Source organism: Perna viridis, chromosome 13 (assembly GCF_037379345.1).
Source record: "Perna viridis isolate PV_CMFRI_1.1 ecotype Kerala chromosome 13, ASM3737934v1, whole genome shotgun sequence".
Lineage (NCBI taxonomy): Eukaryota > Metazoa > Mollusca > Bivalvia > Mytilida > Mytilidae > Perna > Perna viridis.
This window is the reverse complement of record NC_142457.1, coordinates 34,176,951-34,196,304: the sequence shown is the minus strand read 5'-3', so window position 1 is coordinate 34,196,304 and position 19,354 is coordinate 34,176,951. Positions and strand designations below refer to the sequence as shown.

The 19,354-nt window shown below is 33.3% G+C and overlaps 1 pseudogene; it reads left to right on the top strand.

The window, feature by feature from the left end:
* Window positions 1-19,354, top strand: part of LOC148600574 (uncharacterized) — a 42,267-nt pseudogene that overhangs the window by 12,970 nt on the left and 9,943 nt on the right.

Genomic DNA, 19,354 nt, shown 5'->3' with positions numbered 1-19,354 from the left:
TGTCCCTGGATTACATTCTTTTGATTTCTACTTACTCTTGGTTCCCTTGATTATTCTTGTATGTTTCGGCCATTTATTTGGATATTTCTGTTTAAACTTTTATTTTTCATTCTTCAGTATTTGTTCGCTGATATTTCAACAGTTTACACAATATCTGCAGCTATCATATCACATGCTGTCAATATCAACAAAAGTTACCGTATTTAATTTCAACATAATAACAAACAAGCCTATTGGTGATTTTTTTTTAATGAACATATTGATATCTTGAGCATACATATACTACATTGTAATTTTTCATTTTGATTTCAGGGAAAGGAGAAGTGCAAGATTAAACAAAGTAAATAATAAAACTGTGAGTTAACTTAATTTACAATTCCTAATGATTAGTAAACAGGTCTTTTTTTATGCAATCCACCAAGTGTTACTTTTGTTGTTATGAATTTAACTAATTTTTTGTACAATAGTTAAAGAAAGATGATTATTCAACTACTGATCCCTATGAAATTGTATTAAAAGGTTCTACACTACCAATTGTTAGAAAATTGATATTAGATTATGTCCCAAAACTTGACATGTGAAAGAATTTTCACTGTGCCTGTCTCATTAGAACACAGTTTACAGTTTTCATATTTAATATTCCAGAAACATTTTGATTTTAATGTTTGTCAAAGCTTTTACATGGGTTGAAGATGTGCATATTGTCAGGATTTTGACTTTCATATTTTTGGTATTCTTAAAGGTGAACTTTTATTGAATCAGTTTTTTCTTTTAATTCCTGTTTGCCATAGGTCAATACAAATTTAATGTGTGCATCTCCTATAATGAACAATTTGATTATTTTTTCAGGCTCACATTTTTAGCATATTGAACAGAGGAATTTATGAACACACTTTGCTTACTTTATAACTAAAAACTTATTAAGCCAATATTATTTAATTTTGCAGTGTTATATATACATACATAATGAAGATGTGCATCTTGACAAATATATGTCATGAAACTTTACCTATGGAACTTTTGTAAGTACTTGGGTAATTTGTAATCCACACTGTAGTTTTGAACATGTTTAAGTGTTTATATACCTATACATATTTTAGATACTTTGTGACAATGTGCCCATAAATAAAAAGTGGTGCATAAGTTGAGACAAAATCCTATAGGTTTTGTTTTTTTTTTTTTTCACTATCCAGGATTCCTGTCTGTATTTTATACCCCCACTCCTAAGGCGAGAGTGGAATACTGTTTTACCCTTGTCTGTGTTTCTATCCCTAACAAGTTTTTTTTCACAGTTTTCTCAGCAACTTTCTATTAGAATGCTATATTGCAGTATCCTTTTTTCAGAAAAATACCACAACTTCCTGTTCACTGATGACTTTGTTAATTTTTTTTACTTTAAATTTTGGAAGTTGAATTTTTTATTGCACTTTTACTCATCATAAAGGGGCTAGAAGTTTAATGCATTCTTTTTGTGGGTATGCCATATTGTAGGATATTTTTTTGAAAAAAATGACCACTTCCTATGCACCAAGGTTTTTAAAATTTTTTTTATTGTATCGTGATTGAAAGTGGGGTTTCACGAGTGATCTAATTGATAGGTATTACACAATAAACAACAGGAATTATGAGTAAAAGAGGTGTTACTGTTATACAGTGTCATCTTACATTAATTTTTTAAAAAGTAAATTTCAAACTTGAATGAATGAGGAAAATTATTTTTTTGTAATTGGGCTATTAATTATATCAATTACAAGTAAAAAGCTCCCAGGTGACCATCTATGATTATTTAGACAGTCAGTATATTCTGTTGGAGTGTAAGGTGTTAGTCAAATTCCCAACCAGACATTTTGGCTGTCAAAATAATTATAGACAGTCTCAAGGGATTTTGATCAAGTTTTATAGGAAGGTTCGATGACATATGTAGATGTGCATAAAGAAATAGAATTAATGTCAAGAGGATTCCAAAGGGAGATAATCTAAATTAAGGGTTTTACATGATAAGTGAAACTCTTGTACTGCTCAAGGGATTTTGTAGCAATATTATAGGAAGCTTGGGTATCGTATCTAGATGTGCATGAAGGAATATAGTTAGTGTTGAATGATGCCAAAAGAAGATAATCCAACAAAAGTTCATTTAAGTCCATTTGAAACGGGGGTATTCTCTTTGTAGGCTTGCTAAAAGTATTTCTAGTTAGGCACTGCAGAGATAAAAAATAGCAGTCCCCTAGTAGTCCACGGTAACGGGAATTTGAGCTACCTTACTCTTGGGTAAAATTTAGTTAAACATATAGGAAAAATAGAAAGTATTAAACAAAAGTACGGTCTGGAGACTATTGGTGTCAGAACATTTAGTGACAATATAGACATTGAAGCTGTTATTTCCGAAGAACAGAGAACATCTGTCCAAACATTTCAGTAGGTTGTTAGTGTCCAAGTGCTGACATTTCGCAAGTTTGATTGCAAATAATGAACTCACACTGGCCTCCGCCATAGTGTTTTTATGGTGATAATGGGTCTCCACATGGGAGAGCAATTTAAATACAATAAAATGCAAATTGGTGAAGGAAAACGCCGAAATTCCAGATTTTTTTTTTGGCGACGCCATTAAAAAGATGGGGTCAGGGGTCACAAACTAAGGTTGGTCGGGTTATCGGAAACACAAATTTTTTTTTAGGCCTTAGCACCCATCTAAACCTATTTCTTAACAAGTTTATATTTTTCTGTTACAGGAGCTGTTTCCTGAAAAGGAAGCAGAACATTTTATTAGAATGAAAAAAGACCGTGATGGATTAGTCGTTAAACAGATAGATGATATAATTGGTAAGTAAATATTTTGGACTCGCCTATAGAAAGTTCTAAATGAGTTTATGACTTCACTTTTGGTCAATCTTTGTATGGTATGACCTTTTCTAGAGAATCTTCTCATGCGAAACCACTCTTTGAATTGTTATTCATTTTGGTCACATGATCAGCAATTTATTCTCTTTCTTTTTGAAGAATAATATCTGTATGGTATCATGTGAGATGAGGTACATGTATTAGAGTTAAAGGCTATATATTTCCCCCTACCCCATTAAAAATGGCTTACCCTATAGTAGATAATTTTTCGCAACTCACTTCTTTTGGTGTATTTTAGCTGAGTGTCTAAAAAATGCCATAATAAATTCTGCCATATATTTAACCTTGGCTAAAGTACTTAAAGCACAAACATTTTTTATTTACTTTTTGCCACAAAATCTCAAAATGTTACACCCACTGCAATAATCTGTCATGCAGTACATTGTTTTATGTTATATAGGAATCACCCCATCTGTCTGTCTGTCCATACTTCCAAAGATATCCATTATAAGTTCTTGTAACTCCTTCTAAACCCCTCATGGTATTTTGATGAAACTTTATAAATAGGTGGGGAAACAGGTGTGGATGTATATGATGGAATATAAGTACTGTCAGGCAACTCAAAAGGGAGATAATCCAAATTAAGGGTTTTATATATTAAACCTCAAAAACACAACTCCCAAATTGCACAAGGGATTTAGGTGCAGTTTTATAGGAAGGTTGGGTATCATATCTAGATGTGCATGAAGGAATATAATTACTGTTGGAGAACTCCAATGGATGATAATCCAAATTAAAGATTTTGGATGTTAAAGCCTCGTTAGCACAACTCCGCCTAAACTGCTCAAGTGATTTTGATGAAATTTTATAGCAAGGTTGGACATCATATGTAGATGTGCAAGAAGGAATCCAGTTTCTGTCTGAAGGCTCCAAATGGAGATAATTTAACTGAGGAGTTGTACATTTAACTGCATTTGAAGCAAGGGGGATTATTCACATTATTTCTAATATCATCAGGAGTAAAAGCATGTCTAGTAGCGACTTGGCTATGTCCATCATTCCTACTATCTGTGAGTTCACCCTTCTATCAGTCAAACTTTTTGGAATGTTGGCACATGTTATTAAAAAGAAACTTAAACATTTTTATGCCACCAACCACTCCATGTAGTTATACCCTTGTCCATCTGCCCATCATTCAATCATTCCGCCATTCTGTAACAAGCAGCTTTCCAGATTTATTTTCTAAAACCATTGTCATATTGAAGTCATTTTTTGTAAATAGGTGTATATTGGTATGTTGCAGATCAGGTTGTGTTTTTTTCCGGTTTGTTGATATTTGAAGGAGTTGTGCCCTTTAAATCTGAAAAATTACTGTTTGACCAGTTTTCCAGAATTTGTTTTTAAACACCTTTAGACAATGAAGTGATGTTTGTATACAGGTGTATATTGATGATTTACAGTTCCGAGTTGTATTCCTTTAAATTAGAAAAATAACTGTATGACCAGTTTTCTGGACTTTTTATCTAAACGCAGTGAGACTTTGAAGTGAATTTTTATAAACAGGTGTATGTTGATGAGTTACTGATCATGTTTAAATATTGTTCTAGTTCAATGATTTTATTTATGGTGCCTCTTGAACTTAGAAAATGTTTTCCACAAATTTATTTTTCTAAATGCCCTGAAATATTGATCAGATATTTTGTATGCAGGTTTATATTGATGAATAACACACAGAGGTTGAGTTCTGTTCTGCTTTGTTAATTTTTTATGGAGAACTGAATGTACTGCAGGTTGGGGTATTGGTGTCATGGTGACACATCTATTTTTCTTCATTTTTAGTGTCTTAAACTTAGCCATTTTTCACTTTTCCAGCAGTATATGCTTTCATTAGTAGAATACTTTAAGACATTTGTAACCAATAATGTAGTGTATAAATGCTTAACAAATAGATGGATGATACTTGTTTGTGTACTGACAGATATATAACTGTCACACAGGTTCAGACAATATGTAATACATTGTTCAATGTCAAAAGCACTGGATGATTTTGCTTAGGTAAAAAAATGGCTTTTGATATTTTCTATTAATTAAAGTCTTAACTGATAATTTTGGGGTTCTTTTAATGACTTGGGCTACTTTACATATAGGCAGAATGTACAAAAAAAGTACTGAAAATGAGATTTTTGAGAAGTGTTAAAAAAAATCCATGTATGTTGAATGTCAAAACAGGTAAAATTTGGTGTAATTTGATAGATTTTTCCCTTTTATAAATCATGAATTCAAGAATTAAAGAGTTTGTTACTGTTACTGTATATTGTTGTGAACCATTTCATAAAATGACTCGAAATTGTTACCTCAAAGCTTTATGAAGCTTTGATGAAGTTATCAGACTAGTACTTAAGCTCAAAAGTACACTTATTTGCATAGGACTGTGTTTAAATAGTTTATTTCTGGCTCCAAGCTTCTTTCAGTTGTTATGTTTCCCAAATGTAGTAGCTAGAGAACATATTGTTTTTGTTCTAACTTTAATCATTCTTCTTTCCCATATACTTTTGTCTATGCACTTCTCAAAAACAGCCCAACTGATGGGAACCAAAGTTGGCTAAAAAATAGGACGTCATATTACTAGTCATATTGCAAGTGTTGACACCATATCCTGTATTAAACATTTACCTATAAATCACAATCCAAATTCAGATATGTAGCAAGATTAAATATTGTGTTCACATTTGCCCCAACTGTTAAATGTTTAACCTTAGTGGGTTATCCAGTGCATCAAATTTATTTGATTAAGGATTGGTTTCAGTTGGACAGAGCTAAATCTTCAAATATTAATGTGTGTTACAGAGTAAACTGGAATCAATGACAATCCAGAATCCTCCTAGGGCAAATCGGAATTCCAATTTGTCCTAGTAGAAATTGGATTCTGATTTGCATGGGTTTAAGTCCAGTACAAATCAGAATTCCAATTTCTACTAGGTCAAATTGAGATATCCTGATTTGCCCTAGGAGGATTTGGATTTCCAGATTGTCCTGACTTAAATGAGTGAACATTCGATAAAAAGTTATAATACATGTAAATAAGAAAAAACTGAAAGTGTGTTGATGTTATATAATGATAAATGTTTTAGCATCTTTTATTTAAAAAAAAGTAGTAAAGATATTTTATTGATCTCAAATTTGTTATTCCCCATGATCTGTCTTTTAATTCTTTGAATATGAGGATGATTTGATACAAAAATATGACAGGAAGAAGTTTGTCTTGTCAGGAGTTTAATATGCATTGATCTTAAAGTGTCTTGATGCTGAAAAGGGACTCAAAATGAATAAAGGAGCAAAATTCAAGCACTGGGCAATAAACAACTCTAAGAAAACAACCATAAGTGAAAAGGATATGTTAATGTGTGGTAATACAGACTGTCCTGTAGTAACTAGGGATTAAATGTTCAGAGTCATGTAGGAACTAAACATTAAAACAAGTTATGGTGGAATATGTTATCCACTTATTGGCTTATTTATTGAAATCTGTTCGACATGCTCTACTACAAAACCACTAAAGAAACCAGTGGCTGGAAAGCTTATTATATTCTTGTGATTAAATGTAGTTTGAATTCAGTGTTCAAACAAACTTTATAGTTTACATGTAAAATTCCAGGACAATCCAGAATCCTGACTTAAATTTCTAGTACAATTCATCTGAAATCTTCCTAGAACAATTAATTTGTTCTAGAAGAAATTGGAATTCTGATTTGTACTGGATTTAAATCAGTGTAAAGCAGAATTCCTATTTTTACTAGGAGAAATAGGAATTTTGATTTCCACCGGGAGGATTCTACCTACTGGATTCTAATTTGCCCTGTAATACATACATGTAAAATCTGGGATAGATGTGCAGAGCAAAAACTTTGCCCTGATAAAAAAAAATTTCAATAGAAAAGAAAATTTAACATTTTTAAAGTAAAATGGGACTTAATAAAATAAATACTTGCCATGATAAATTCTGAGTAAGTCCATCTGTGCAAGTCAAGCAGGCAGACCTCTATCTAAAAATATGTTACCATCATAAATTCTGATCAAATTTTAAAATTAATAAAAAACACAGAATCTAATGTAAAGCTGAATCCCATGAACCAGAAGATGCAGGAGGTAAAACAACTCTTTGAGCAGTTATCAAAGGTCTCAATGAATATAAACCCTTGGCTTTAGGATATAATGATCTTAGGTAGTGAGGAATGAAGGAATTTTCAGTTTTCAAGAAACCTGTTGATAAAACTTCCACTAAAGGAATATTATTAAACAGTGCCCAAAATGTAGAAATAGCTCTAACATCATTGGCTTTAATGTTCAGCCAAAAAAGAGATTCTGTATTAGAAGAATTATAGGCTAATTGAATGGTCTTACAAATCCAGGTAGATATCGTTTTTGCTGATAAATCCTTAATATCTTTCTTAAAGGGAATAAATATCCTAGTACATATATTAGCTTTAGCTCTAATACTGTGGGTTCTTTTAAATAAATAAGTAAATTCTGATGGGACAAAGCAGTTTACAAGTAGAATCAATAGGCAATGAAGGTGTAACTATTGGTTGTGAACCTCTACTAGGAATCTGATTTTTGGCTAAAATAGCTGGGTCAGTTAAAAGAGTGACTAAAAATTGAACTCTGTTGAACTTTAGGCATGAATCAGAAATAGAAAGAGCATGTATTTCACTGCTTCTTCTACCTGAAGCTATTGTCAGTAGAAAACAACATTTGTATTACAAAAACTTGATATCTACTTCTCCAGCTGGTTCAAAAGGAATGGTTTTAAAAGATGATAAAACCAAACTTAAATTCCAGAAAGAAATTAAAACCTTTTGTCTAGGATTTTCAAGAGTAAAATTCTTAACCAAAAGAGAAATGTACTCATTACTACCAAAATCAGGACCACCAGGCAAGTGGATAGTTCTGGAAATAGCAGAACGATAACCTTTAATTGTTGAAGGAGACAAGTTTTTATCTTCAAAAAGATAGATAAGAAATTCAGCTAACTGCTGAACAGTAATAGTAATTTTGAGAGGATCAGTTTCTTTCTCACTACACCAGCTACTGAAGATTGTCCACTTAGCATGGTAGACAGTGTTGGTAGAGTCCCTGACTGCTTGAGAGAAATGTCTGGCTGCTCGCTCAGAAAAGCTTCTCTCCTTGAAACTATTCTAGAGAGAAGTGACGCGAAAAGATCTGGATACAGGAGACCTCCAATGAAGAGTTATTGCTTGAAACACTGATTTGAGAAGTTCCCATTCTGTATTCACTGGGGCTAGAGTTCTCGATAGAGAGTCTGCTAAGACATCGAGTTTCCCTGGAACATGACGAGCTACTAGCTGAAGCTGAAGTTGATTGCGAAGAAGGATAATTTCTTTTGCAAGAAGAAATAGCTTGAAACATTGAGTTCCCCCTGGATTTTTACGTAAGCAACAACTGTCATATTGTTGGATGCAAGAACAAGAGACTTTTTTGCAGAATAGGTTGAAATTTAGATATTTCCTGAAGAACTGCTTTCATCTCTAGAAAATTGATGTGTTCTTTCAGTAAGTTGGGGTTCCAGACCCCTGATACTGAACATCCTTCCAGATACCTCTAGATAGAGGTTGGAGGCATCTGTGAACAGAGTCTGATTCGGAATTGGAAAGACAGAAGTTCACCTTTCAAAGTATTCTCCTGAACGGTCCACCATGAAAGATGTAGAAACAATTCCTGAGGAATTATTTGAATTTGATATTTCCAGTTCTGAGAAGAGAATCGTTTAGATAAGAATGAATCTGAATGGCCTGAGAGTAAAGATGAGCTACGGCAACTTGCACAACCTTGGTGAAAACAAAAGGTGCAGTAGAGAGGCCAAACTCTGAAGTGGTAAACCTTGTTGTTCCAAACAAAACGAAGAAATTTCCTGTAAGAAGGACATATTGGAATATGGAAATAAGGGTCTGTCAAATCCTGGGAAGTAGTCCACATACCTTGAAGTATTGAAGCTCTGATAGACCGAATTATCTCCATCTTGAAATGGGGAACAATCAGATAAAGGTTGAGAATGGACAGGTGATGACCATGGTCTCATTCCTCCTGTTTTCTTTGGAACAAGGAAAATCTGAGAAGAGGAACCTGGGTCTGTTTATGAAACAGGAACTTCCTCTATTGCCTTCTTTGTCAAAAGACAATCTATCTCTGTTGATAAAAGAGATGTTTTTTTGCAGATGAATGGTGTTGGACAGTGGAATAGGAACTGGTGAAAGAGGTGGTAGTTCCTTGAATGTTAGAGTTAACCCCTTCCCCCAAATTACTGACAATATCTAACAGGTAATATCTTTCCATTTTTGTTAAACCCCCCCCCCCCCCCTACTGGGATTTGAGAAAGGGGATTTTCGTAAAAATAACCCTCTGGATTGGGTTTTGTCTGTAATGTACGAGAGGGTATCTTCCTAGGTAGAAGGATTTGACCTCTTACCGCCTTTAAAATTACCTGGTTGGCAGTTAGTAAGTGATCCTTGAACTACTTTTTATCCACCTTCAGTGAAACGCCCTCAGTGAAAACCTTCCTCTCTTTTCTGTGGAAGGATAGGAAGAACCACCAGAAGAAGAACCACCTTTCTTAGAATTATTTCCAGAGAGTGAAACCTTAACATTTATTGGTGATGGAGCATGACTGTGTTGCTTCCGAATCTCCTCAAGAGGCAAACCAAAAAGTATGTCATTCAATGGAAATTTGATCAAAGAATCTTTCAGGCTGTCTGAAACTTTAGCATTATCCAGGATCTCAAACCTTTTGGATAAAGTAAAGTTAGCCAAAGATCCTATAAGTAAAAGCTGAGAAGAGCCTAGAGCTTTATCAACCTGGAATAAAAATGGTTTTACTTCAGAGGAAGAGTAACTCTTTCTGTAAGGGGGCTACAGCAGACAAATAATGTTCTACTGTACCTAGAACATGAGAAGCATTTCTCAGAAGATTTTCAGTTTTAGACCAGACAGACTGAGAAAGACACAGTCCGTCCATAGGCAAAGTTAATAGAAGAAGAAAAGACTTTATCACAAGAATGAACCAACTTACCCAAAGTGAATTGAAAATATCATATTCCCTTGATCGGAAATGATCAATAAAGGAAGTTTTACCAAAATCTCTTACCTTGGAAAAATGAAAGTCATTTGCTATGATACCTTCATTGATAATCTGAAGAGAAGTGGACATATGAATAGATTCTGGAAAACTAGTATGAGACTTAGGTAGGTCGTTAGATATACCACAAGAAGCTCAAAAGTTGAAGTGAGTCTCTTAGGTTTAGGAGGCGACTGAAAAGGCACCTTATTGACATCTCTTATAATGGAGTAGACAGAATCTCTGAGATCCTTCAAAGAAGAAGGAGTATCCTCACTTTCAGCAGTCTTGTTGGAATTGGAATGAGACCGACCAATAACAAAAGGAGCAGGATTACCAACAGAAACATTCAGAGGAACCTGGTCTCTAGTTTCATCTTCTTCACCAGAGGAAAAATTACCTTCCTGACTACCTGGGGCCACTGAGAAATGTTACATCACTATCCTCGTGTTCACTTTCAGAGTTGTGAACTGTAGGAAGTGGAGTCATAGAGGAGTTGGTGTTGGTTGGTTAGCTTTTTTCTCCAAAGCTGCGAGGCGATTGGAGAAAACAACAAACTCAGAAGTTATGGATTGACGAAAGTCATCTAAAATGTTCTTAAACCCATCGAATTAGGGAGAAGAGTTAATAACCTGATTAGTCTGATGCCTAACAGAAGAGGTACCTGCAGTTGTAGGTATAGTAACACTACTAGAAGGCACTGCTACAGAAGGAGCAGGGGTTGACAAACTAGGAGTGAAAGTTTGAGGACCAATAGGTCCAAAGTTGTTACCATAAGGCCAGAAACCTGGAAAAGCCTGACCAGGAAAACCTGGGTAAGGGTAAGCCTGAGGCCAGGGATGTCTTGACCAATACATAGGGTTATTAGCTGAGGAAGGCAAAGTAACACCACAGTAAGGTACTGGAGGCCTAGAACCTGGTAAATTTAGACCCAAAGAAACACCAGGGGAACAGGAAACTGAACCCGTGGTGTCTACTGGCCTAGATACTGTTAGAGTTACCGTATCCTACAACAGGGTCTGTGGAATAGTAGTGTTAGTCCCTGAAGTTAACCCACGTCAGTTGGTTCACTAGACACATTTGGAGTAACCACCTGACTATCGTAAGGTAATGACCAATCCAAAAAAACATCATTGCCAGTAATAAAAATATAAAGGAAAATTCCTCAATAAAAATAAATTCTAATATTACTAAATTATTATATATTATTCACAACAAAATTTAGCACATGTGTCTTCTTGCATGGGCAGAAATTAAATGATGAATAAAGGGTAGATGGCTACTATGAGGTCATCCCATTGGATAATTTTTTCAGATAGGAGATTCCGTCTCCTTGACTTGTGCATATGGACTTAATCATAATTTATGGTGGTAACATATTTATTGTAAAAAACAAATCCGATGGCAAGTTACTCAGAAAAAATGTTTTCAGAACATGGTTTGAATTAGTCTACAAAATTTCACCTCCATCATTGCAAAATGAAACACACTTAAACTAAAAAGCAGGTACAATGTACATTTAACTGTTATCTATTTACTACTGTTTATGTTTATTGTAACAGGAAAAGGTGTGTTTGCAGAAAGGTTTTTCAAGAAAGGGGAGTTTTTGTTGGAATATGACGGGGATCTTATTTCCCATAAAGAGGGAGGTCAGAGATTGGAAAAACATAGCAAGAGATTGGGTTGCTATGTTTTCTTCTTCAGGTCTGGAGGAAAAAATTATAGGTATGTGCAAGCATTTCAAATTCATGTTTTTAGCATGTTGACTACAGCAACTTTAGTAATTTTATGCATTTTCAATAACATGAGTTAGGCATTGTGAACTTAACAGAATATTTAATTTGAAAAGGTCAGCATTAAAGGGAATGAAGCTAAACATTGATTTTGAGTTAATATACAATATACACTGGATGCTAATTGCATATCCTATTTGTCTGAAAAATAATGCAATTAACAGAAATTGTCATTCCAAGGATTAATATCTGATATATTTGTAAGATTCGGAAGTACGATGAGGACGCCAAAGTGCGTTGGTTGCGCTGATCTGCAATGGTCAATGCTGAAGTATGTTGGATGTCTAACGCAAATGCGTGGAAGTGCGTTTGCATACCCAATTCAACTTCGCCATGAATTTTAAGTGCATAAGCGATACTGAAGGTAATTAAAAAAACATAAACTGTTGCTACGGTTTACCAAAGATAGCGTATACTGAAAGTCGTATGTTATGCATCATGCAAACTGTAATAGATATAATTAAAAGATTTACTCGGGACAACTTTGTTATCGTTAAAAATGTGAAAAAAAAATTTTCTTTTTTATAAATTTGATATCATGGATTTTTACCTTTAGAAACAGTAAGACATGCTTTCACCATGAATCGTGGAGCGAATTATATAGTTGACAGGTGAAATAAAAACTGCAATATACGAGTTCAAAGAGAGTATTAAAATGTCAGAGACACAACTTAAGTTCTGGTGGACCAGACTAGCACGTTTCTATTCATATTATGTACAGTCCCTTAATCCATCCAATCTAGACCTCTGTAGAATCAATTATTCTTTGATAACCTTAGCCACAGTGAATAGGATGATACACAGAGAAAAAAGTGCTGTCTAATACTACATTACATTTGTATTTGCAAATTCTACAGGTACTATCGATCATATGTGTTTTATGTAGTACATGTAGTTCATACGCTAATACAGAAGCATTCAAGCTATCCACAAACGTTCTAGAGCTAAGCTAGTCAAAATATGTTCATGTTAAAGAGTACTTGTCCTTCTAAATGAGACTACCAGTTTTTTTTTCAAATTTCCACTTGGTGTAGGAAAAAAATGAAGTAAAATTATTAATTTTGTTTTTCAAATTTCCTCAGTAGTTTGAAGTATGAACGTAGTGGCCAACACATTTCCATGTTGCTATTGGCAGTCAAAAATCATGTCTAACCATCGCAGTTCAGCGTGATCATAAACGCACTTCGGCGTACTACCATTGCACTTCAGCATGACCATCATACCTCCGCGTCCCATCGCGGTTCCGAGTCTTACACATTTTCTATGTTTAAATAGGGTATATTCTTTCCTCATATCATTTTAGAATCCATCTTTAATGTCTTGTCAAAAAAAAGATAAATTTTCTTTGTAAAACTGTTAATCGGTCTCAGTCAAAGAAGTCTGGAAAAAGTCCATGAGAAGACCATGTTTTAGTGTTCATACTGAATAGTATTTTTCAGTTTTTATCATGTGCATTAAACTGTTTATTGTTAAATATGCTTATCATTCTTCATTTAGCATAGATGCAACCTTCTCAAAACAAATGGGAAGGTTTGTCAATGATAGCATTGGTAGAGGTCAAAATGCTGTTATGAAGAAAATTGTGGTAGATGGAAGGCCCCATCTAGTTTTGTATTCAAAGAGAGACATTTGTTAAGGGGAAGAAATTAGGTATGATTATGGTGATGCGAGCCGAAACCTACCTTGGAGACAGAAGTTAAAAGGGAAGAAAATGAAAATTGTAAGTTGACTTAGTATGTTAAAATATGTTATTTTATTACGTATCATGCTCTAGGAAGTTTTTATGCAAGAGGCACCTGTTGAAAACAGAAGATCTAATTTTTCTTAGTTAATGTTAATTTTGTAAATATCATTTTTTAGGTGATGCATAATGGAAAAAAATTGTAACAGTTTTCACTGTCTAAATTGGAAGGAATGCTTAGATATATGGTATACACAGTGTATTGCTTTTGCATGATGACTTTTAACATGTTGCCTTTTTCAAGGTTGGACAGAATTCGACAAGTTGGGTTATTCTTAGCAGGAGTTTAGTTTAAAGTTTTTAGTTTAAACATATTTTATTTGCAAACAAACACATTTGGATTTGACCTGAGTTATTCAAACTCACGTGGTCTTCTCAATACATGGAATATAACACACAATAAATTGTTGAACAAATAATGACAAGTGTAGTGTACAGAAATTGATAATTTAACCTTTTACAACAGTAGGTCCAAATCAGAAAGGGGGAAAAATCATAATTGGGTGTAAAACATTAATAAATAATGAAAAATTAGAAAAATTCCAAAGATATTTAGATAATTCTAAACAGAATCTACCTGATTGCTGAATAAAATGTTGTATTGTTTTAAAGTTGTCAGCATTGCTGGTGTTATCAAGTATTGTGCTACCAGATAAAATCATAGTTATGAAAATCATAGATCTTCACCAGTATCTGGAAGATTGGCTATGGATAATCTACAGGACATTCTTGAAAGAAATGGATACTATCCTCAATATGCCAGCCACAGGTGCATTTCTGGTCAGGCACCAAACCCGCTCTGAACAGATCAGAATTGAGTGTTTTACTCATGTGACTACTTAGCAGTACATAGGGTGTTACAGCTTGTTTACATCTACTGGCCAAAAAATAAAATAAAGTATTTCAAATAAAAGCAAGAATGTTTAAGAGTAATCAAGGGAACCAAGTTTATAGCAGTAATCAAAAGAATGTAATCCAGGGACAAAGACCAGACATGGAAAACAGACATACTCAACAAAGAACATAAAGTATCTTTAAGTGCCATTACAAAGGGGGATATCAAAGAGTAAAAACTCATTGGCAAAAAAATATTTTACATGAACTGATACATGGAAAAACAAACAGACATAAAGCTAATAAACATAGAAACAAGCAGCACACTCCACCACAGACAGGAGGAACTCGGGTGTTTGTGGAGTGTAAGCAGATAATGCTTCTTGCAAGACCTCTGTTATGCTGCATGTCAATAATCATTCCCTGTAAAGAGAAAGAAATCCTAAAAATGAAATATGTTTGTCATTCTGGAAATGCTGTGGTCAATTTCACCAAAAAAAAAAAAAAAAATAGTCATAAGTTATGACATCATAACTTGGGACTTATGTTGCACTTCTGACTTTTTGTGAATCGGACTGCCGATACTCCATAATAATAACATTAGGTCATGGTAACGACTGTAGAATTATTGGAGTGATAACAACATAATCACTGTGTGAGTTGCTTATGCCTTAAAAGCAAATCTTTAAAGAGGTAATAAGATTTGTAAGTCTTGTTTCAGTTTTGTTTTCCATACCAGAATTTCCTATATAGAACATATTGAAATCCGAAGACCAATCTCTATTTTATTTTTTCCTACCGAGATCTCAAAATGCTGTATTTTAATGCAAAATCTTCTATTTGTGCATCCGTGCGTCTGAAGCTTGTGGACGCAACTTCTCAGAAACGGCTGAACAGAATTTGACCAAATTTTGTAGGATTGTTTGTCACCATATGTAGTTTACCATACTTAACCGCTATTTTGATTTGACAATTTTTATGGGAGTTATGGGACTTTGTTCATTTTTCACATTCTTTGTTTGTGCATTATTTTTTGTTGTATGAAGAGATGCCAGTAGAAGGTTATATCTTTCACATAGTAGCTGAAGGTAAGTATATCATCTCTTGCTTCCAAGTTGCTTTTATATGGATGGGACCCAGTTGTTCTTGGATAAGTCAAATAATTTTGTTGTCATTGTTGTTGTTTTGGAATCCCTGCTTGTATCACCACATGGACTTATGAAAGCACATAAGTTTTGAATCTGCTATTTATACAAGTGTCAAACATTTGTAATTCAACTTTCTACAGCGGCGGGGGACATATGGCTACACGTAGCATTCTTGTCTTAACACTTTTATCATTAAGAAGTATGTATTTGTCATTCATTATTGGTATTGTTGCGTGAAAAGATTTTTTGATTTTAATACTAAACTCAACGCAATGTAAATGACAAATCTCTATGCATTTCATTGGTAGCTATAGACACATTCTCATGAAACCATGGAGTCACATGACGAGACTTACATACCCTGTAATCTCTTACAACACTAATGTAACCTCCTTATGCTGAGGATCAGAAATGCTCTTACCCATAACAGGATAGTTGACGATATAAACAAAGTTTTCATGTTAATAGATTTTTTTTTAACATTCCTCGATTGTCTATTTTGAGATGAAGGTAAAAATGTGGAACTTAGAATTTTCTATACTTTCTTTTATAACAACCTCTTTTTAGTACTAAAGGAATAGCAAAAGTAGATAACATTGGCCATCAAATTAAAATGGTTTCACAAAGTTTTAGTAATGGACAATTACACCTACCCAATAGTAGCTCTGACATGGATATCTACACAGTCTAAACTTAGTAAAGAACCACTCACTAAGTTCTTATGATCTACAATACATGATTATCATATGAATCATCTGTAATATTATTGTCATAAGTTATGTTGTAGTTTATAATTTATTATATAAATTGAGTAACAACTAACAATAGCCCTTTCTCCAACTAGAGGTTTCTTCTAAGGACTGCCTCATGGTGTGGGGATTTTCAGTTTTATTTTTAAGACCCATGGGTGACTTCAGCTGTTTTGCATTGTTGGAATGGATATTACCTCATTTCTTAATTCTGCTTTCTGATCTATATATGTTAGTAATAAACTGCACTACTCAAAACACTTTTATTCACTAAGTTATGAATACTTATGTATACTATAATATTTTATGATAAAGGAGGAGGATTTGATGAAAAAGGGAGATGACAGAATTCAGACAATATTGCAAGGTAAGGTTATAGTATAAAAATATTCAAAATAAAAAAAAATAGTGGAGTGAGGAAGACTTACACTCATTGTTTATATTTTTCTTATTGCTTTTGTTTGAATTTTTTTAACGAATAATACAAGTAAGGACCTTACTGATAAAGTTTTTTTTAAATAATTTACTTTTTATTTTAATTGATCAAATTATAAAGCCATATGATGTTGTTGATTACGTATTTTTTCCTGGTGGTGATATGGCCTGTAGTTAACTTATTGTTTCATCAAAACAAAATTTCAAGACAACATTTTTTTGATAAAATGATAGTTTGGCTTCTCTATGGTAAGCATGATAATAGCGTTAGTGTTTCTGTATTGAAACTCTCTTCAAATACCTTTAATATATTGTGTATACATTTTTTGCAGAGAGTTGTTCATTAAAAGAAGACACCTTAAAATCTAAAATTAGAGTAAGTATGAGTTGTACATTACTGTCTCATCTGCACCAGGTACGAAATTAAGGTTTTTAGGCTTTAAAGGCATTATTTCTTACCAAAAAGACAAGACAGTTCCTGTTTTTAGCTGTGTGAGATTTTCTTAGGGTCTATATATGTGTACTTTATCATGAAAAAATGGAACATTGAAATAAAGGGAAATCTTATTTTACCATTGAATGTTTGAAATTTCCACAATATTTTAATTTAATCAAGTATAAACAGTTGTTGATTACTTTATTCAGTAAGTGAACCATATTTTACACCAGGTTGTTACATAGCGTTGGCCAGACTGATTTGTCATGATCTGCTGTTCAATGTAGGTCATTTCAATTCAAAACGTTTAATTGGAAAATAACTCAATTCAAGTTAGGAAAAAATCAAACACCAGCTTTTTTTCATGCAAGTTTAGAAATCTCAGACACCATTGGGTATGATATAACAGTTCACTAACAGAGCAGAGCCTTATTAGAGAACAATTAAATCTTACGTGTGGGTGTCCTGAGATTTTGCTATCCTTTTTGTTTCCCCCAACATTATGGTTGGGAGACATATTGCGTATTGATTTTGTCTCGTTTAATCTTACTAATAGGCCTCAAGATCACAAAGTTAGTCATCACATCTTCTTTTAAACCACTCTGCTGTATATCATGACCCTTGATAGGTAGAAAGAACATTAAATAGATCTCAATACCTGATCGAAAAAGTCAGTTTGGGGATGTATGGCTGGCAGGTATTAGGCAGCCTGATGTAATAGGCAGATTGTTTTCAAGTTTAGTTGTGTTTACGAAATGAAGGCTAAATTTGTCTTTTTTTATACCACCCTTGCTTAAAAATGGATGGTATATGGTGATCACATGGTCCTTTCTGTCTGTTTTTCTGTACGTCCATCTGTCACCATTGCAAATTTTTGTGTAATTACCAGGTTATTTTGTTAATCTTTTTCAGATGGTGAAAAGCTGCAGTGTTATACTTAAAAAGTTATGTATTGAAAAGCTTAAAGGTTAGTTAACAAAATCTAATAGTCATATCTGTGAAAGTTTGCTTACTTGATGTATTTGTATGGCTGAACATATACAAATGATCTTGTTTTATATGAAAATCATATATCATATCATACAGGAAATAAATGGGAGTAGTTAAACTAAGGATCTTAGAAATTTGAGAAAATATCTTGGGATAACCAGTTTAACTCTGATTCATTTGTACCAGTAGATTTTAGACCATCTATCATTAACATGACATTAAAAAATAATTCAGTCAATTTCCTCCCTAATAATTGTAAGTTATGGATTTTATTTCTTCAAGTTTTGTGACTATATGGTGATTTCTGTTTTCTTGTATAATACTAAAACACTTCTAGCAATTGTCATGAGACTAAATGCATACTCTTCTGATTGTAATAAATTTCTTTGTAACCATTTTTTAAGGATTGGACTAACAATTGTTATTTGAAAGATTCCAAATGTAATGATATAACTTGAAATAATTAATAGCTAAAACTTCTAGGTGTCACTGACATAAATATGTGCACATTTTGTGTTTGGTAAAAGAGGTACTCTGCTGAAACCTAATACATGTATTAGTGGTCTTTTAATGGTATATTGGCATTGTTGTCCACTTTGAAAATGTTTCCTGTTTTAAGTTGCTGTCCTTGTAAGAATCATGCAAAATCTGAAAAATGTGATACAACCAAAAAAGGGTACATATTTTTATTTTTGTAATTAAGTTGTTTTATGGGTCTATACTATGAAATCTGTAATTATTCATTCAAATGTGCCTGCTCTTAGGAGATAATTGACATTGAAAATACAGTAGATTCTGTTGAGTGTCATTTACAGAGTTATCTTTCTTAATTTGAAATCTACAGTGCATTCTATACAATTTTTATCTCCTAAGAGCATGGGTTATATGTAAAACCGCATGTTTATTTCTGTTTACTATGACATTTCAAACAATATATCAAAAATAAAAATATGTAGGCTTTTTACCCATGAATCACATTTTGCGTGATCCTTAGCTGGAGTGCTACTTAAAGTCTGCATCTCTGTTGTTGTTATTCGCAAACACTTGGACGGTTCAATAAGTTGAATACTAATAATTTTATATTGATTATAAAAAGTTTTAATTTCAAGTGTAATGGTCTGTTGTTTTGCAAGTGCTAAAAAGGAACCAAAAACAAGTATGTCATAAAATTTAGTATAATAAAATTTTAGTGTATAGATGACCACACAAAGTGAAATGTTTGTTTCCGGGCAATGGCACTTGTAAACATGTGGATCTCTAT